The sequence below is a fragment of the Mirounga leonina genome, unplaced genomic scaffold (genome assembly GCF_011800145.1).
Source record: "Mirounga leonina isolate KUSES-001 unplaced genomic scaffold, KU_Mleo_1.0 Mir_151, whole genome shotgun sequence".
NCBI lineage: Eukaryota > Metazoa > Chordata > Mammalia > Carnivora > Phocidae > Mirounga > Mirounga leonina.
Window position 1 is genome coordinate 44,611,680 of NW_023270377.1, and position 18,060 is coordinate 44,629,739.

Consider the following 18,060-nt stretch of genomic DNA (forward strand, 5'->3'; position numbering starts at 1 on the left):
CTTTTCTGTTCTACTTTGTTCCTGATTTTATCAATTTCGGATTTCCAGCATTTTGGATACCTCCTCTTTAATATGGAGAGTGGAGCTGACATTGACTTTCTCTCTTCTTTCCCCTTCCATTTCTCAGTATAAATACTTGTTTAGTTAATTAAGTTAGTTTAGTTAATTTAATTTGGCATTTTCGATCTAGATTATCACTGGCAATTTAAAAAATAATATAGAAGTTTTAAAGTTTTTTGAAGTGTTCATGTTTAAAATATCTGCAATTCATAAGAATAAAAAAATAAATAAATAAAAATAAATAAAATATCTGCAATTATTACTGTATTATAAATATGATATAAATATAAATTATTATAAGTGGTTATAAATAATTCTTTATCTTGCTTGAGTAGATTTAATATTATCCTTCAGTTTTTTAAATTTTATTATTTTTCCTTTCTTGTATTAATTATTAATTTTATCATAATCCTTTTTGAATCATACATTCAAATGATTTTTTGTCTTTCTGTTGCTTTCACTTATGAAAGAATATCTGCCAAGATATTCACATCTTCTGTGACAACTTTGCCTACACACTGTTAAATGGTGCTCCGTTCTTTTTCCTAATTTGTGTGACAGTCTAGGTCTAGTCTTTTTGCAAGTAACCAGCAAAGTGTGTGTGTGTTGTTGTTTTGTTTTGTTTTGTTTTGTACTGAAAGAACATTCTCTTTGCCCTAGCATTTCAAAAATATTTATATGTGTTGTTCCTAGGCCAATTTACTTTGCCATCCATCATATTTTTGTTAAGGTGACTTCTTTTATATTATAGTGGCATTTTCCCACTACTCTCTATTCCTCAATTTTCTGATACTTGAGGTTGAGAAAGTATGAAATATATCACTTACAATCACATTTTGCGGTCAGATTTTGCACTGATTCCATCTTGTTCATAGAGCTTTCCTCGTGCAAACTATGCATTTCAAAAAGCATCATACTGTTGCCAGGTCGATCCTACTTCTTTTCAGACCATTTCAGGGTTTGGACTCTATTTCCAAAAGAGTTCTCAGTGTTTATGGATTTGTAAGCAAATAAACTACATTTTTATTTTCACTAGCCTCCAACTAAAATGCAGCACTTGCTTCAATTATAAACATAGCTTTAGACACAGCAGTAATAGAATAACTGTGACCTTGCCACCAATAGAAGTTAGACATATATCAGACATTGTACATATTTCAAAATAAAATTTATTCTGAACACTATTTAGAAATTATAGTAGGCAATAAACTTTCTGCTAATAATTTTATTTATAGCATTAATAAAAGTACATTATTTTTGTATCACCCAATTTTTAAAATACTTTAATAAATACATTTCAATGTAATTGGTTTTCCTTGAAATCCTAGGTGTTATTATATTTTATTCTATGAATTTAAAATCAATTATTCTGAGACATAGTCTATAGTTTTCCTTAGATTGCCAAAGCCTCAATAGTGGCTTTGGCGATCTCAGGTAAGTCAGGTAAAGATCTCCTGATATGGAAAAAGAGAACATAAATAGTCAGAGCTCCAAATGATGGTTGTGAAGAGCTAGGTCTCCAGGGAGGCTGAGAATCATCTCAGCTTAGTACTTTTTATAATTTGGTATCCTTGCAAAATATAAAATTGAGTAGACTATGAATGGTTTTGTTAATTCCTATGGATTTAGTTATTCATCTTTCTGTAAGACTTCTTTGTTCTTGTGGGTTTTAGTATTTCCCATGTCTCTAATGCAATTGGGAAGAAAATGGTGATTCTATATCTAAAGATGTTAATATGGTACTCATCATTTGAGTTAGAAATCATGTTTTCAAAGTAGAGAAATTTTTATAGCTTTATAGTGGTATATTTTTGTGATGAATTCAATTATTTTTATGTTTGGAAAACACCTTTCCCACATAGAGAACAGATTCATATATGTGACAATTTTCTTCTAGCCCTTTTATATTTCAGTTTTATTTTGGGGGGTTAACTTATTGGTCAAGAAATTTATTACTTATTTTGGAAAAAGAAGATGTGGTATACAGATATATACATATATATATATGCATGCATACATATATACATGGAATATTACTCAGTCATCAAAGAGAATGAAATCTTGCTATTTGCAACAAATGGATAGAGCTAGAGTGTATTATGCTAAGCAAAACAAGTCAGAGAAAGACAAATACCATATGATTTCACTCTTACGTGGAATTTAAGAAAGGAAACAGATGACCATGGGGTGGGGGTGAAGAAAAGACAAAGGAAGCAAACCACAAGAGACTTTTAACTATAGAGAACAAACTGAGGGTTGCTGGAGGGGAGGTGGGTAGGGGATGGGCTAAATGGGTGATGGGCATTAAGGGGGGCACTTGTGATGAGCACTGGGTGTTATATATAAGTGATGAATCACTAAATTCTCCTCTTGAAACCAATATTACACTATATGTTAACTAACTAGAATTTAAATTAAAATTTGAAAAAAAAACAGAATTTGGTACTCATTTTGGAATATAGTGTGAACTGATATCTAAAAGTACTTTTTTGTTAAATAGTCAAAATTTTGACACCTTACCTGAATATACCTTTTCTCTGTCAAGTTATGATATTAGATCACTTGTGTTCACTGATATAGTCCAAATGCATAGGACAGTGTAGAGCATAGTAAGCTCTCAAATATATTTGAATTCATTAATAATATCTTCTCTAAAAAAATAATTTTGTTTTGGTAGTAAAGGTACTCACTGGCAAGGATTTCCCTGGCTTTTTGTGAGAATACCTGCACAAAGAGGATAGAAAGTAAATAAGAGGGGCACCTGGGTGGCTCAGTCGGTTAAACGTCTGCCTTCGGCTCAGGTCATGATCTCAGGGTCCTGGGATCGAGCCCCGCATTGGGCTCCCTGCTCAGTGGAAAGTCTGCTTCTTCCTCTCTCTCTGACCCTCCTCCCCACTTGTTCTCTCTCTCTCTCTGTCTCAAATAAAAATTAAAGAAAGAAAGAAAGAAAGATAAGAATCTCACATTTGCTGTGTGTCAGTTGGATTCTTCAAGAAACAGATGCCAAGACAAGTTTAAAAGTGCAAGAGCTTTATTGGAGGCATTGCCTGTGAAAGGATCAGGAGTAGACAGGAAGACCTTCAGGCCATGATATGGGTCTGAAACCTGTGAAAGGAGAGGAGTAAGGTAAGAAGATTGGCTAGGAAGAGGCTCAGACTTCAGTGCAGCTGTATGAAAGCCCTGGCCATTCAAATGAGGAACTGTAGGGCAAAGACTATGCAGAAATGGCCAGACCCTTGTACTCCCATCATACTCTATCACTGTCTTTCTCTCATTGTCTGTGTGCTTTCTGGGAAAAGCGTGACTTCAGCTTGGAATCTCAAGATCATGAAAATATTTACTTCACAGCTGAAGACCCTCAACTAACTATACTCCTCATGACGGTTCCCATCTTGAAGGTAGATCTGAGTGGCACATCTTTACGAATGTATGCCGCAGCTACCGTTGACAAGCCAAGAGAAAATGAAAAGCAAGGAGACGCTACTCAAGGAATCCTCCTTTCTCAGGCCGTCGATGGAACAATTATGAAACAAAGGGGCTCAATTATCATTAACACTGGAGACCATTTTGATATACACGAAATCCTATTATTACATTAAAAAATAAACTAGTGTTTATAAGTTTATATCCAGTTTACATAGCTTCAGATGTTTAGGGCCCAATTTAGTATTATGAAGAGGGATACCTTTTTTCCTAGCTAATAATAGACACAGACACATCCACACATGCAGGCACATACACAAGGTCTACAGGAAAGAGAGCACAGCTTCAACAGCGTATTTATGGTATGTTTATGTGTTTGGAGAAGATGAGGTTTCACACAAATTTGGTATATGGCTGGATTTCATTTTTAGTAGTCTTAGAAGTAATTTTACCTTTTAATATTCTATTTTCTTCTCAAAATACCTATTTTACATGTTTTCATCATTAAATAATAATTAAATACATTTTTGATCAAACCACAGCTTTCTCATAGACATGTTGTCAATGTCACTACATGGTTATTCTGTACTTTCATATACTATGAATATCTCTCATATTTATTTATATTTATTTTAAAAAGTACACCATCCTCTTAATACTTCATAAAAATGGAAGCAAAATTCTCGAAATGAAGACATCGCCATCAGAGAGAAGATCCAGAATATACTCTGTAGTGAATAGTTTCCCCCAGAGGCAATAGCCAAGTCCTGACAGCTCTGTTCTCCAAATAACAAAGAATGTATCCCTTTCTTTCTATGAATTCTTCCAGCTGTACTTGTACTATGCTAGCATTTGTTGATTTCAAGCAAATAGATTTACAGTAAGTGATAAGGTCCAAGAGTTAACTCTCATTCATTATGTTCTGCATCTTATCTTCCTTCTAATACGATGAGTAATAGAAACAAAACATGGTAATTAGAAGCATGGTCTTTGAAGTTGGATAGGAATATGGGTATGTGTCATGACCCTTGCAAACTGTGTGACCTGGTCAAATTATTTGATATCTCTTTGTCTTGTTTTTCTCTTTTGTAAAACGGAGACAAAACATCTAAATTGTAGGTTTTCTATGAGGAATAAGTCACATCATAAATTTAAAATCCTTACAAGACTGTCTGAAAATGCTACATACACAATAAATATTAGCTATTATTACCTTTTAAATTGAAGGTGGTTAAGAAAATCCTGTGACTTTTTCCGTATTTGAGGTTTTACTTTGGTTTATAGTCTAAATCAAACATGGCTTTCCACTCTCCTTGTCAAAAACTGGTTAAAGCTTAAGTAAATTACCATCCTCCAGGAGATGAAACTATGATCCCACTCAGACTAATAAAACATAAATGGAAATTCACTGAGTGTCGCTAAGTAAAAACGTTTTCTTTCATTTGAAAGAAAGGCATTATTCCTACCCTGTATTATCATGGTATATGAATGTAAGGTGTGGAACTCTGCCAGCCATATTACCACCAGCCTGAAGATAGGAACAACACACACAGAAAAACAGACCCCAGAGAATCAGAGAAAAATTGAGTTGATTCCTCTGAATTAAGCCAGCCCCATAGCACACCATACCTCTAACTTCCAAGTATATGATCTGATTGATATATGTATTATAATAAGCTTCTTTTAGTTTCAGTTCTCTGTTATTTGCCATCACATGAAAGGTACCACAAATTTTCTTCTGAAACATAAATGTACAGAATGTGTGAATGTGTGTGTACATTTGTTAAGATACTTTTAGCTGCAACAAACAGAAAATAGAAAACAGGTTTGAACAAAAAAAAAATTGTTATCTTACATCATATAACTGATCAAGTCTACAGCTAAGTCGGTAATCTGTTGTCACTCTATAGGGGCTCTATTCTCTTGGCTCTTTCCTCCTCCATGTGTCACCTTCATCTTCACTATAGCAGCTAGAGAGTTGTGGCAATTTCAGGCTTCTTATTCACAAACAATAATGTATGAAAGAACATGAATAATATTTCATTGATTCTGTCTTAATATCAAGCAAATATCTCTCAAAGAAGCCCATTTTAACCTCCCTAGCTGTTTTAATAGCCCAAATGGAAAATTAAGGGGAGTGCTATATGGTGATTAACCTAAACTTCAGTGGCCAAATGTTTGCACATAGTGTGGAGGATGGAATCATACTTTGTCCAAATCCAACCAACCAATAAGAAGATGGGGTCACATTCCTTCCAAGCATAATGGGTGCCCACCTAGTTGAGGGTTGGGTACCCAAAAGAATGATTCAATTAGAAAGGGGCAAATAAATTGGTAATCAACAGTGTTGACTAGGGGGTTTGTTTATATTATTCTTTTATCTATGCTTTTCTCAAAAAATTCAAGGAATTTTGAATATATATCTAGCAGAGTCAAACCAACCAAGAATCCTCTTGCCATGAAAAAGAGTAGATAATTCCTACTATTCAACTTCTGAGACATAAAACATAACCCTGCCTATCACTACATCTTTATAAATACCCTAATACATTCCTTCAGATAGTAGTAATAAAAGTAATTTCTAATGCTGCTTCCTGTGTGCTAATCACTCTTCTGAGCAACACATATTAACTCATTTAATCTTCACAATCACCTATTACTTAGATGTTATTTTTACTTCCATTAACACAGATGAGTTAACTAGAGCAAAGAAAAGTTAAGTGATTTGCCCAATCTCGCACTTAGGAGTAATTGAACCAAAATTTAGATCCAGGTGGTCTGGTTTCAGAGAGCAATGAATGATCTTTGCCATCATGCATTATGCATCTTTGTATCTCCAGGCCATAAAATTCAATCCAGTCATCTTTTCCCCTTCTTTCCCTGGGCTCTGCCCATCAAAGTTTTTGACTATGATCCAATACATTCTTGAATACATGTGCTACACGTATTGGGGATTTGAACAGATGAAAGAGGTAAATAAAGGAGAGATTTAATTATATATTGAGTCATGATTTTAATTATATATTGAGTCCTGAGTTTGAATTGCAGTGGATTATGATTCAGGCAAAAAACATACTTGGAGATTTCTACTGGGAAATCATGGCATATTATTAGCTACACAGCAATACACTGTATTACACAATACCTGTGTCTAACAACTGGCTGCATATTTTTCTCTACTCGTGCGTTGATAAAGCAAATAACCAAAGAATTGTAGATTTTTATGTTTTTCATAACCAAGAAAGTCATGAGTCATTTAAATAGAAATTTAAAAGGTAAATGAAAATTAAATTATGCCTTTGTCTTAGCTGGTCTAAATTTATTATTAGTTTAACAAATGGTATCCTCCCAAGTTAGGTAGATAGTAAGGGCTTAAGATTAATTTTAACTATCAAATGCCCTATAAATGACAATAGTCACATAAAAAATGTTAATGTGGGCGCCTGGGTGGCTCAGTTGGTTAAGCGACTGCCTTCAGCTCAGGTCATGATCCTGGAGTCCCGGGATCGAGTCCCGCATCGGGCTCCCTGCTCGGCGGGGAGCCTGCTTCTCCCTCTGACCCTCCCCCCTCTCATGTGCTCTCTCATTCTCTCTCAAATAAATAAATAAAATCTTCAAAAAAAATGTTAATGTAATGAACATTCAAGGCACTAACCACCTTAAAATCACAATGTTAATTAAGATTTGGTTACTTGCTAATTACAAACAATGGGGGCAAACATCTCAAATATAAAATATGACAAAATATAACAAATTCAAGGTAAAAAAAAAAAAAAAAAAAAAAAAAAGCCCAGAAGGGAGAAATCCAATACCCAAGTTGTCAGCATACATGAATCTATCAAAATCTTGGCATGAAATTTCTAGGCAGTTTGATCAGAATAATTATGATTAAAATGGCATGACAGAATGGCTTCATCATCAAAGAGTTTGGCCACTGATCTTAAGGTGGTTTTAATTATGATTTGACTCTTCTGAACCATGCACATTTAGGGAAATACTTACCACCATATGTACAACTAGCTGCCTGATTTGTGCATTTTTTATTCATTCAGTGAAATGCATTAAATGCCTACTATGCTCCAGGCATATGAGGATGCAGCACTGAAGAAAACAGAACACTGTCATAACATCATAGAAGAGGAGAATGTTTTGAAGAAACATTGAAACATAACCCGGCAGTGGAATGGAGCCAATGACTGCTGAAATATATCATTGGTAGAAAAAGTAATCTGGCATGTAACAATAAAAACTGGGATAATTTCCTTTGAAAGGGAATTTTGAGAAGCACATGAGTCTGAGTCAGAGCTACAGAAATAATCCATCTAAGGCAAAACCATAGCCACACATCAAAGATATTCTTACATGTCTGAACATTAGTTTTTTTGCTATCCCAGTTGCTATAAGAAATTGCATTCTTACTTCCCCTTTCTACCCTTTCAAACAAACCCTCGCTGAGAACTGTTTACTCACAAGGCCATTGATGTAAGTACAGGAATTTGATATTTAAATACCAAACATAAAGAGAGAGAGAGAAATACATAAATGATTCTTGGTCAACAAGAGTTAAGAAGCCATCATTTATTTACCACTATACTTCTAAATTACTGAGCTCAGTCCCTTGGTAGAATTATCTATCCCAACAATGATAGAGTGACTCAAATTTTTCATTTAGCCCCACAAATTAACATTTTTTTTCTGGGAGAATGACTAAGTCTTTGTTTAGCCATTTAACTGTATAGTATAAGTGAAGGAGCCAGGGAGTTTTAATATTATCATCCAAATATTGATAGGTTGAGCTTTCCAAGCTAAAACACAGAGAACTTCATTCATATCTCAGACTTATTTCTTCCTTAAAAAGTTTTAATTTTTCTATTCCTTTGTTAATTAGAGATTGGGGGAATCCACAAAATTTTAGAAAACTTCTTATCTGAAGATGCCAGGAATTTAAAAAAATACATGAGAGTGTTCCCTCCCCTGAGTAAATTTCTCCTTATTGTAACAATTGAGAACGAGTAGCCTGTATATTTCTTCCTTGTACTTAAAGTGAATCTTGCCCATCAGTATGCCCCACACATTTGCACAGATTTCTCAAATTCGGGTTAGAGATCTCATCCAGAGACAGCCTGCAGAGAAAGCCTACATCATTTACCTATATGGTCAACATAGTCTTCATTAATAAATATAAGTGAATAACCCAATATCACCAAATATTTAAGATAAGAGCAAGCAAGAAAAAGAAACTGATCAAAAAATAAAGATAATTTAAGAAATTTTTAAAAATTTTAATATAAGTCTGTATCCAAAATAGAGTCAAGGGACTATAACAACCATAAAACAAGACTGGACAGCTATAAACTAGAGCAATCCAGAAAACAAAGCGAGTACTTTGAAATTAATTACAATGCTTAAAACGAGATAGAAGAATAAAATAATAAACACTGTTGTAGACTAAATTAGTCATATGAAAGATACATTCAAATAAATAATCCTAGAACATATAGCAGAATGACTAAAGACCAATAAAGAATTCCAGAGAGAAAATAGAGAGAATGGAAAAGGGTGAATTTTAAGGAAATTAGAGGATTGCTTTTATTATTGTCATGAGTATTTCTTCTCTCCCTGTCATGGCATTATACATTTTTGCCTTTTTAAACACAGGATTTGCAGGTGACTTGCTACAATGAATTATCTGCTTGGGGAAGTAACGAATAGCACTCCTGAACAGAGCTTAAAATTCTTTCATTATTATTATTATTATTATCATCATTATCATTATCATTATTATTATTATCCTTCTGACACAAGACCTGCAATGATCTAGATAGAGATTGTGTCTTAGCCTAAGTCCTAGAATGAAAACCAGAGGGACCTACTACTTCACAAATATTTTGCCACTGTATAATATTCCAGAATCTAATAACAGATTTCTCATGATTCCTGCCATATGCAATGTGAGATAATGAACATTTTTGCAGCACTATGTTGTAAGGGATTTGGTGGACTTTTCTTGCTGCCAACATAACTCTGTATTTCCTGACTGATACACAAATTGGGTGTTGCCAAAGCAGAAAACCTTCAATATGTGTCACGCCTCATGAGCAGCCAATGGACAGTGAGAAAACTGTGAAGATTAGAAGAGCAGTGATGGTATGCAGTGGTAATACATTTTTAAAACTGTCATCAGCTGTCATTCTGAAAGCAGATAACGTACTGACTGAGCCCCTGCTTCTAGCCCAGAGGGAAACGTTATCGGTTGCCTGCTGTGGTATCTTTGGCTGCATTCAACAAGTTTCCACAAAACAGAGACATCTCCGAAGAGATCTGGCTTGATGGCAAGCAAAATTTAAGGGGGGCGGGGGACAGAAAGTCAAAAATCTTGGACCCTTGTAGGGTTGAGGTATTGAAAAGTAAATAACTCTAAAACATCCGAAGAAGATATCGTATATATACACACACCTATAGATTGATGTGTATGTGTGTGCCTCTCTCTCTATATATAGATACTTACAATTCATATATATAAGCTCTTTCTTAGTAGAAGACATAAAATAAATGATTGTCATCTTTGACTACACATATATTTCCTTTTTGGTAATAATCTTTATAAACTAAGTTAAAAACTCTAAGACAGCCTGAGAGAAATATTTTCACCATGTAAAAGACAAAAAGTTAACATTAATTTTTGTATAAATAGCTCCTACAAATTGATACCCCAAAAAAGATGATTAAATAGAAAAATAGGCTCAGTACAGAACAGGAAATTCACAAATGATAATCACTGGTCAGTAAATGTATTAAAAGGTGCTCAATGCAAGCATTTAATAGCAAGATAAATACATTGAAATCCCACGTAAAATAACTTTATAATGCCTGGTATTCTTGAACTGTAGGGAAAGGAATATCCTCATTCAATTTTGAGGGGAATAAAAATTTGTGTCACCCTTTAAAAGAGTACTTTGACAATTTCTATAATTTTAAATTGTGTATACTCTGATGTTATTTCTAAGTATACAACCTTTAGAAATGTTTGTGAGTGTAAAGATATGACATGAGTAACATGAAAAGATGGTCACAATCAATCAGGATGGAATGGTTAAAATTAAAATACATTCGTACTGAATGACACAATGAAGCAGTTAAAAAAAATGGCATAACTCTAGTGGGGGTCACTTAAGGAAGCATACTAGCTATTTCACATAATAACAATCCTAAGGTATATCTAGACAAGTAACACAAATTAAAATATAAAAAGAATAGAAAATTAGAGTGTTTAACCATAATACTTTGCAATTCAAAATCTCTAGAATGAAATATCTGTGTTTTTCTTTAATGAAAATATAATTCTTCAGGACAGTTTCAGGGCTCACTTGATTCAATTTATTATGATATAATCACTCAATTGGAGAATCTTTTCTGTGATATTTTAGAATTTACATAGCTTTTATTTAATTTTAATTTTGGTGATAATGGCAAAGTTAAATATACCACAAGAACCACAAGTGTATGGAAATGTATGATGTAAATTACCACTACACATATCTTGTAAAATTGTACCAGGACTCAAACTAGATTGCAGAAAAGAACATATAAATGTTTCTTTTTCTGTTCATAATCAACTTCAATTGCAAAATTTTAAGTAGTTGCCGTAGTTCATTCATATGCTATCTGGAATACTGAAGTGACCATTCTATGGCATTTTTCAAAGATAGAAGTCATAGATGGGCTGATGGTGAGATTCATAGTAGAAATGAGTTTTCTTTTTACTTTTTCTTAGTATTTTTTTGTGAAAGAATTTTGGCAACATTCAAAGACTGTACTTTTGGTTTGATGCCAGTAATATTTTTTTTTAGATTTTATTTATTTATTTGACAGAGAGAGAGCACAAGCAGGGAGAGTGGGATAAGGAGAAGCAGGCTCCCCACTGATCAGGGAGCCCGATGCGGTGCTCGATCCCAGGACCCTGGGATCATGACCTGAGCCGAACGCAGATGCTTAACCAACTGAGCCACCTAAGCGCCCTGATGCCAATAATATTTTAATAAATAATATTGATTTTCTAGGAAGTTCTATATACATTTATGCTTTCCAGAGCATTATGTACATGGAATCTTGATTATTCCATTATTTTGCTTATAAAACTATTTTTATTCAGGGACACCTGTATGGCTCAGTTGATTAAGCATCTGCCTTCAGCTCAGGTCATGATCCTGAGGTGCTGGGGTCCTGAGATCCAGCCCCACGTCAGGCTCCCTGTTCAATGGGGAGTCTGCTTCTCCCTCTGCCTCTGCCCCTCTCCACTACTGATGCTCTCTCTCACTCTCTTTCAAATAGATAAATAAAATCTTTTAAAAAATATTTTTATTCAATTGACCCTAATTAGTACTAAACATAGATATTTTAAAATATTTTTAATATTATCAGCAATTGATAACAGTGATTTTCTTTACATTTTTCCTCCAATTAAGTTCTTAAGAGCTCAATGACAGGGCGCCTGGGTGGCTCAGTTGGTTAAGCGACTGCCTTCGGCTCAGGTCATGATCCTGGAGTCCCTGGATCGAGTCCCGCATCGGGCTCCCTGCTCGGCAGGGAGTCTGCTTCTCCCTCTGACCCTCCCCCCTCTCATGTGCTCTCTCCCATTCTCTCTCTCTCAGATAAATAAATAAAATCTTTAAAAAAAAAAAAAGAGCTCAATGACATTAGTTCACATAGAGTACTACATTACTTTGAAAATGCAGTTGTCTAAAATTATAGTTATCTTTTCTATGTGGTTAACTTTGGGGCTTATATCGAAAATGGGTAATTTACATTTGGCAAATTCATCTTATTCAAAATTATTTTATTCATGGCATTGCACTAATTTTTTTATTTGGTATTATCTCCTGTTCTATGTACATTATCTCCTATCGATGTTTATAATCTGCATGGGTTCTTTTTTATAACATTATTTGATTTTGCTATGTATTCACTAGGTTCCAAATGCAAACCCTTACTTACCAGATATTTATATTCTTCACAGCTAAAGAAACCTTGATGCAGACATTCTTTCTGCTTCTCTTGAAACTAAAGTAGGATTTTTTTACCAGAGACTAAGTTAAAAAGTGACTTTAGATGCATTCAGAGCAACTCAGAGGGAAACCTTAAACTTAGCCATCTCCTTTTAATCATTTACTTATCGTTCACATCCTGAGATCATCCTCATCATACAGGTCATGTCTGATGATCAGTAGCAAATGCAATCAGCCATGTAGCTATTACTATCTACACAACTTAATGGTCAGCTATTTGGAAATAATGTGATGACTGGTGATTAATCTTTCTTCAAGGTATTCAGTAAGTGTCCTGAAACATTGGAGCCCTTTCCACTAGGAAGAAAATGGAGTGTTGAAGATGCAACTCTGCTTTCAAAATTTCTCGAGTATATTGCAGACTGCCTAAAACCGCACAAGTCCCGTAAGAGCCCTTTAATGTCAGATGTGTGCCTGGGGATTCTCACATTTTTTATGCTAAAACACTTGCATCTATTTTACATGTATTGTGATTGTGATTTTATTTCGGGAATTTTTGCTTTTACTATGAGGTTTTAATTCATACGCTTCAAGAATTAAGCATAAATGTGCAGGTTTAAAAATAGTCACAAGTGATCAAGTTAATCCCTTGGATTTAAGACATGAAAAGAATGTGAATGAATGATGTGGTACCCATTGAAACTTCTCCAAGATTTTCACCCACTTATTCCAAAAAGAGCATTGCTAGCACCAAGACACTAAACAAATCAAATACCTGAAATATTCTTCAGCCTTTTTTTTCTAGAAATACATCTACCCACATATTCAATTTATTTCTAAACTGACCTTAGAAATTAAAACACATAGAATAGAGCTAACTTAAGACTACCTGTCAAATCTTGGTGCCTGGGTGGCTCAGTCTTTAAGCATCTGCTTCTGGCTCAGGTCATGAACCCAGGGTCCTGGGGTCGAGCCCCTCATCGGGCTCCCTGCTCGGCGAGAAGCCTGCTTCTCCCTCTCCCACTCCCCCTGCTTGTGTTCCCTCTCTCGCTGTGTCTCTGTCAAATAAATAAAATCTTTAAAAAAAAAAAAAGACTGTCAAATCTGTTCTGCAATAAGATGTGTAAAGATTACATAAAAAAGTCATTGTTATGCTATATTAAGGAAAATGTACCTGTTCTTCATGAATTATACATAAAACTACGTATAATTCTTAACATAGGTTTGACAGCAAATGCTGTTAATAACAAATAATTCCTGTTAGGACACATATGGGTACAATGGACACTTGTGACAAGATATGTTCATTGCATTAATATTAATAATAAAATTATATTAATTTAATGGTGGGAATCATGCTGAGAAGTTTTATGAATATAATGTGGTTAAAAACAAGATGCATACACCAAATCCTGAAGTTAGGTTGAACTAAAATGACATGCTAGCGGGACACTAGATAGCATATGAATGAACTACAATTAGCCAACTCTACCATTATAGTATGAAAGTAATAGGAGGCAATATAGAAACAAATGAGTGTGATTATGTTTCAATAAAACTTTATTTATAAAAGCAGATGATGGGTCAGATTAGGCCTGTGTGCTGTAGATGTCACTCCCTGAATTAGAGATTATCCAAGTTGAATATCTGTAGGCATCACAAGTCTTCAAAAGGGCTAAAGATCTAAAAGTCAATCAACTTGATATCAGAAGGTAGGGTTGGTGAAAAAAAAAATTGGAAACCCATGGTTAAATTTATGATTTTCAAAAATGTATTTTGGTTGGTAGCAAGGAAAAACGAGGAATTATTGTTCCCCAAGTCATCCTTGGTATTATCTAAGCATTTTTGACCAGCCAGTCACTAGTTAACCTGGCAACTCACCATAGACATGAGAAATCTTACCAAGGTCAGCAAGGCCTGACCTAGGTCAACACAACTGGTCAGCACCACTAAAACTGGTGACCTACAGAACCTGGGCTGCATAACTGTGGTTTTAAGTCACTGTATTTTGGGATAGTTTTCTACATAGCACAAATTAACTGACAATAGATTGTGTACTAATTATCATTGCATTAAACAGATGATTTATCATTCTTATATGATGGCAACACTTATATAAAACAGAATGAATACAAATAACAGTATTTACTGAGTCCCCACTATACATAGAAACCATGCTTGAGTTCTGAGATGCACCAGTAATCGAGAGAATTATGCCACCTGCCCTCAAAGGTTTATGTTTGTCATGTTCAAATAACAGGTTGCTGGAATAGTCCAATCTATAGTCAAAGGTTAACCTTCTCCAGTGACAAAAATCAACATTCTTATATATAAACTTCAAAAAATTTACTTAATGTGGCTCTAACCAAGATGAGCTAGAATGTTTATGACGTTTTAGATTTTTTTAGGAAATAGAAATCATTGGGTGCCCCCTTTACTGCTTGTTTCCTAAATGAAGACTAATGCTGTGATCCACTCTTCTCTTCAGTTTTGCTTTTTGTGAGGCAGCTCATTTCTACATGTGGCATTCACTGAACCTCTTTTTCTTTTTTCCTGTGAGTCTGTTGCAAGTGAGAGCTGTAGGTATGTGGGACTTGAGCATTTTCAAGAGCGCCTTGGCAGACCTCCAGTCCTTTGAAACTTCGTTCTGCTCACTATGCTGTAATAGTTTCCATTTTGAGTCTTAGCTTCAACATTTTGCATCTTACAACCGTTTGCTGTTGGGTTACTTAAGCCTACTTAAAATTTCATTAATTTAGAAATAATAACACAGATGTGTTCATAATAAAGGCCCAAAATGCTTCTTACCTATGTATTATTTTAGGTTAAAAATGGAGAGAACCATATCTTGTCAGCTACCTAATAATTAATAAGTATTTTCTTAAAGTGTATGTGATAAAATATGTAGAAAATACTCTCTTTTTCTCATTTCTCAATTACAGAGATTCTCCACCACATTTTTAACCAGAACTGAAATTTGCTGCACGCTTCCTAAACTCCAAAGTCCCTGCTGTTTCTGAACTGAAAAAAATGAGAAAAACAGAGCACCTCGTCCATGATCATGAGAATGTTCAAAGTAACTAAAATTGTTTCCATGAAAATTGTTAAATTTAATATTAAACAAAAAGGTACAATTATTCCTAAGTACTTTCAATGCTTACTATCTCACGGCATCTATCTTCAGCAAAATAAAAGCTTAAGAGTTTTTTTAATTTAAGAATAAAAATCAACATAACTTATCAACTTATAACAAGTAAGTTATAACTATAACTATGCTTCAAATGACATTAAAATGCTAAGGGTAAAATGTATCTCTTTTATGTAAACTACATAAATAGTAGAAAATAAATTGTAAAGCATCAATTAGCACTTTTATTTGTATTCATTCAGAATACTATCAACAGAAGTCATCCAATGTACGAGGTTAACTTTATTTCCTAAGTTATTTCCCATATGGAGTAGTGCAGGAATATAACATCTGTATAATTCTAATATTTTCTCAAATCCTCCAAACCCTTTAAGTGTCAGGCAACCAAGACTAGTGCTCAGACCATTAGTCACAGGTGCATACTAGAAAGACTGGAATCAAATCACTTTAACTGCCCTGTCTATAGGTCAATCATCTTGAAAAAATATTCAGGAAAGTCATCTCAGCATAAGAACTGATGAAGTATTCATGAGTTCAAGCATTTCAATTTTATATATTTTCCCTCTTTTTTTGTACCTTAAAAATTTTTAATATCCACGTTTTACTTCAGTTTATCATAGACAACATGGTCTAGGCTCATAAGAGATGAATTCAGTCTGTTAAATTCTCTGTGATAAAACAGCCAAAATTATTAAATCTCATGCCTAAAATCTAAATGTTTATGTCATGATATTGTTTCATATTCTCAACTTTTTGATTTAAAGTGTTTTGATTTAGGGGAGCCTGGATGGCTCATTGGGTTGAGCTCCGACTCTTGGTTTCAGCTCAGGTCATGATCTCAGGGTTGTGAGATTGAACCCCATGTTCAGAATTTGGCTCCACATTCAGTGGGGAGTCTGCTTGAGGTTTTCTCTCTTTCCCTCTCCCTCGGTCTCCCTCCCACATGCACCCACACTCTCTCTCTCAAATAAATAAATAAATCTTTTAAAAAATAAAATGTTTTGGTTTAAAACAAGTTTTGGTTTTATATTTACATCTTGTTTTTAAAATAGAAATTCTAAGCCAGAGGTCCATGACTCCTGATACCATACAATATCCTTGAGGTAGTTTTCCAAACCATAGACCAGAGAAAGGGAGTCCAAGTGAAGGGGAGTCCTTTTTAGGAAGAGTAAACTGAGAAAAATACTGGGATTTGGGAGTAGTATAGTAGAGAGGAAGGATGCATAGAGAAGGAGTTGTAAAATCTGCATAAAAATTCCCTTCTGGTTTTTGGCTAACTCCTGAGCTGCAAATTCATAGGGTGTGACTCTGAAAGACCAGACTGGAGCAGCTACTGGGAAGCTGAGACCTGAACAGAAATTTCAGAGGTTGCGTGATACAGGAAAGACCTTGGAAATTGGGCATGGCCAGAATGAAGAGACTTAGCTGAACACTTCAGGCATTCAACTGAGGCAAAAAAGGGCACATTCTTACTCTTAGAACCATGCCCTAACAGTAAGGGTCATGCCCAACAGGACCAGTAAGGGCAAACCTGGAACAGACCAACCCAACAAAGTCTAAAAACAAGCTTGCACAGAGTCAAGGTCATTTTCCAGAAGGTCAACTAACTACTTGCTAGAAAAAAACTCAACACCTTTGCCATGTATAATTGACTAAAAATGTATGTTTTACTAGTTGTGAATAAATTATTTCAAACTTGCAATATGGGATTGGAATTTTTTTACTGTTTTAGTTAACAAGTTTAGGTTAAAAGTCTTTTTTTCCCTCTTTTTGAAAATACCTCTTCAGTGGTTCCAGCTAACCCTGACTTCACCCTTCCCTCTTTCCCCCAGAAACTGTTGATTGTGCACAATGTTGTCGTCTTTGTTTTTATGTATTCGTTTATTTTTCATGGATTCTAGGATGCCTATGTTTACATTTCAACATTTATATAATTGGGATGTGTCTTAAAATCAATGGTGGGTCATTATTTACTTGGTAGCTTTTTCTCTTCCTGACTAGTACCTAAAATGCCATCAGTGGTCTTAGTGTCAATGAACCGTAGTAAATATGTAGAAGTGCAATCAGTTATCTGACATTAAGTGTATAACACAAAGACAAAGATAAATTGTTTTAGAGGACCCTGAGATTTACCAACCAAAGAAAATAGACCTGAAGAGCACTATACAGGCATCTCAAACATCTAGATTTGACTGAGCGATGGCCGTCATTTACCAGCCAGCACACTCTGAATGGTTTCGTTAACATTTCTCAGTGCTGGTCTCCTCATCAGTAAAACTGTACGGATAATAGTAGTGGACACCTCGTAGAGTTGTGAGAACTAAATCAGAAAGAATGTGCAAAATGCTTGCAACAGTGCCTGGAATAAACTGAGTGCTTAATAAAACAGGAACCATTTTTACCCGTATAATGATGATGATGTCA

General features: G+C 34.6%; 1 long non-coding RNA gene across 1 annotated transcript in view; it reads left to right on the forward strand.

Annotated features, from left to right (window-relative positions):
• Positions 1–15,445, forward strand: part of LOC118012229 — a 50,227-nt gene extending 34,782 nt beyond the window's left edge. Inside the window, exons 2-3 of the long non-coding RNA XR_004679646.1 lie at positions 12,807–12,933; positions 15,431–15,445. This is a non-coding gene — a long non-coding RNA (uncharacterized LOC118012229). The remainder of the gene's footprint in view (positions 1–12,806; positions 12,934–15,430) is intronic.
• Positions 15,446–18,060: the final 2,615 nt, after the last annotated feature.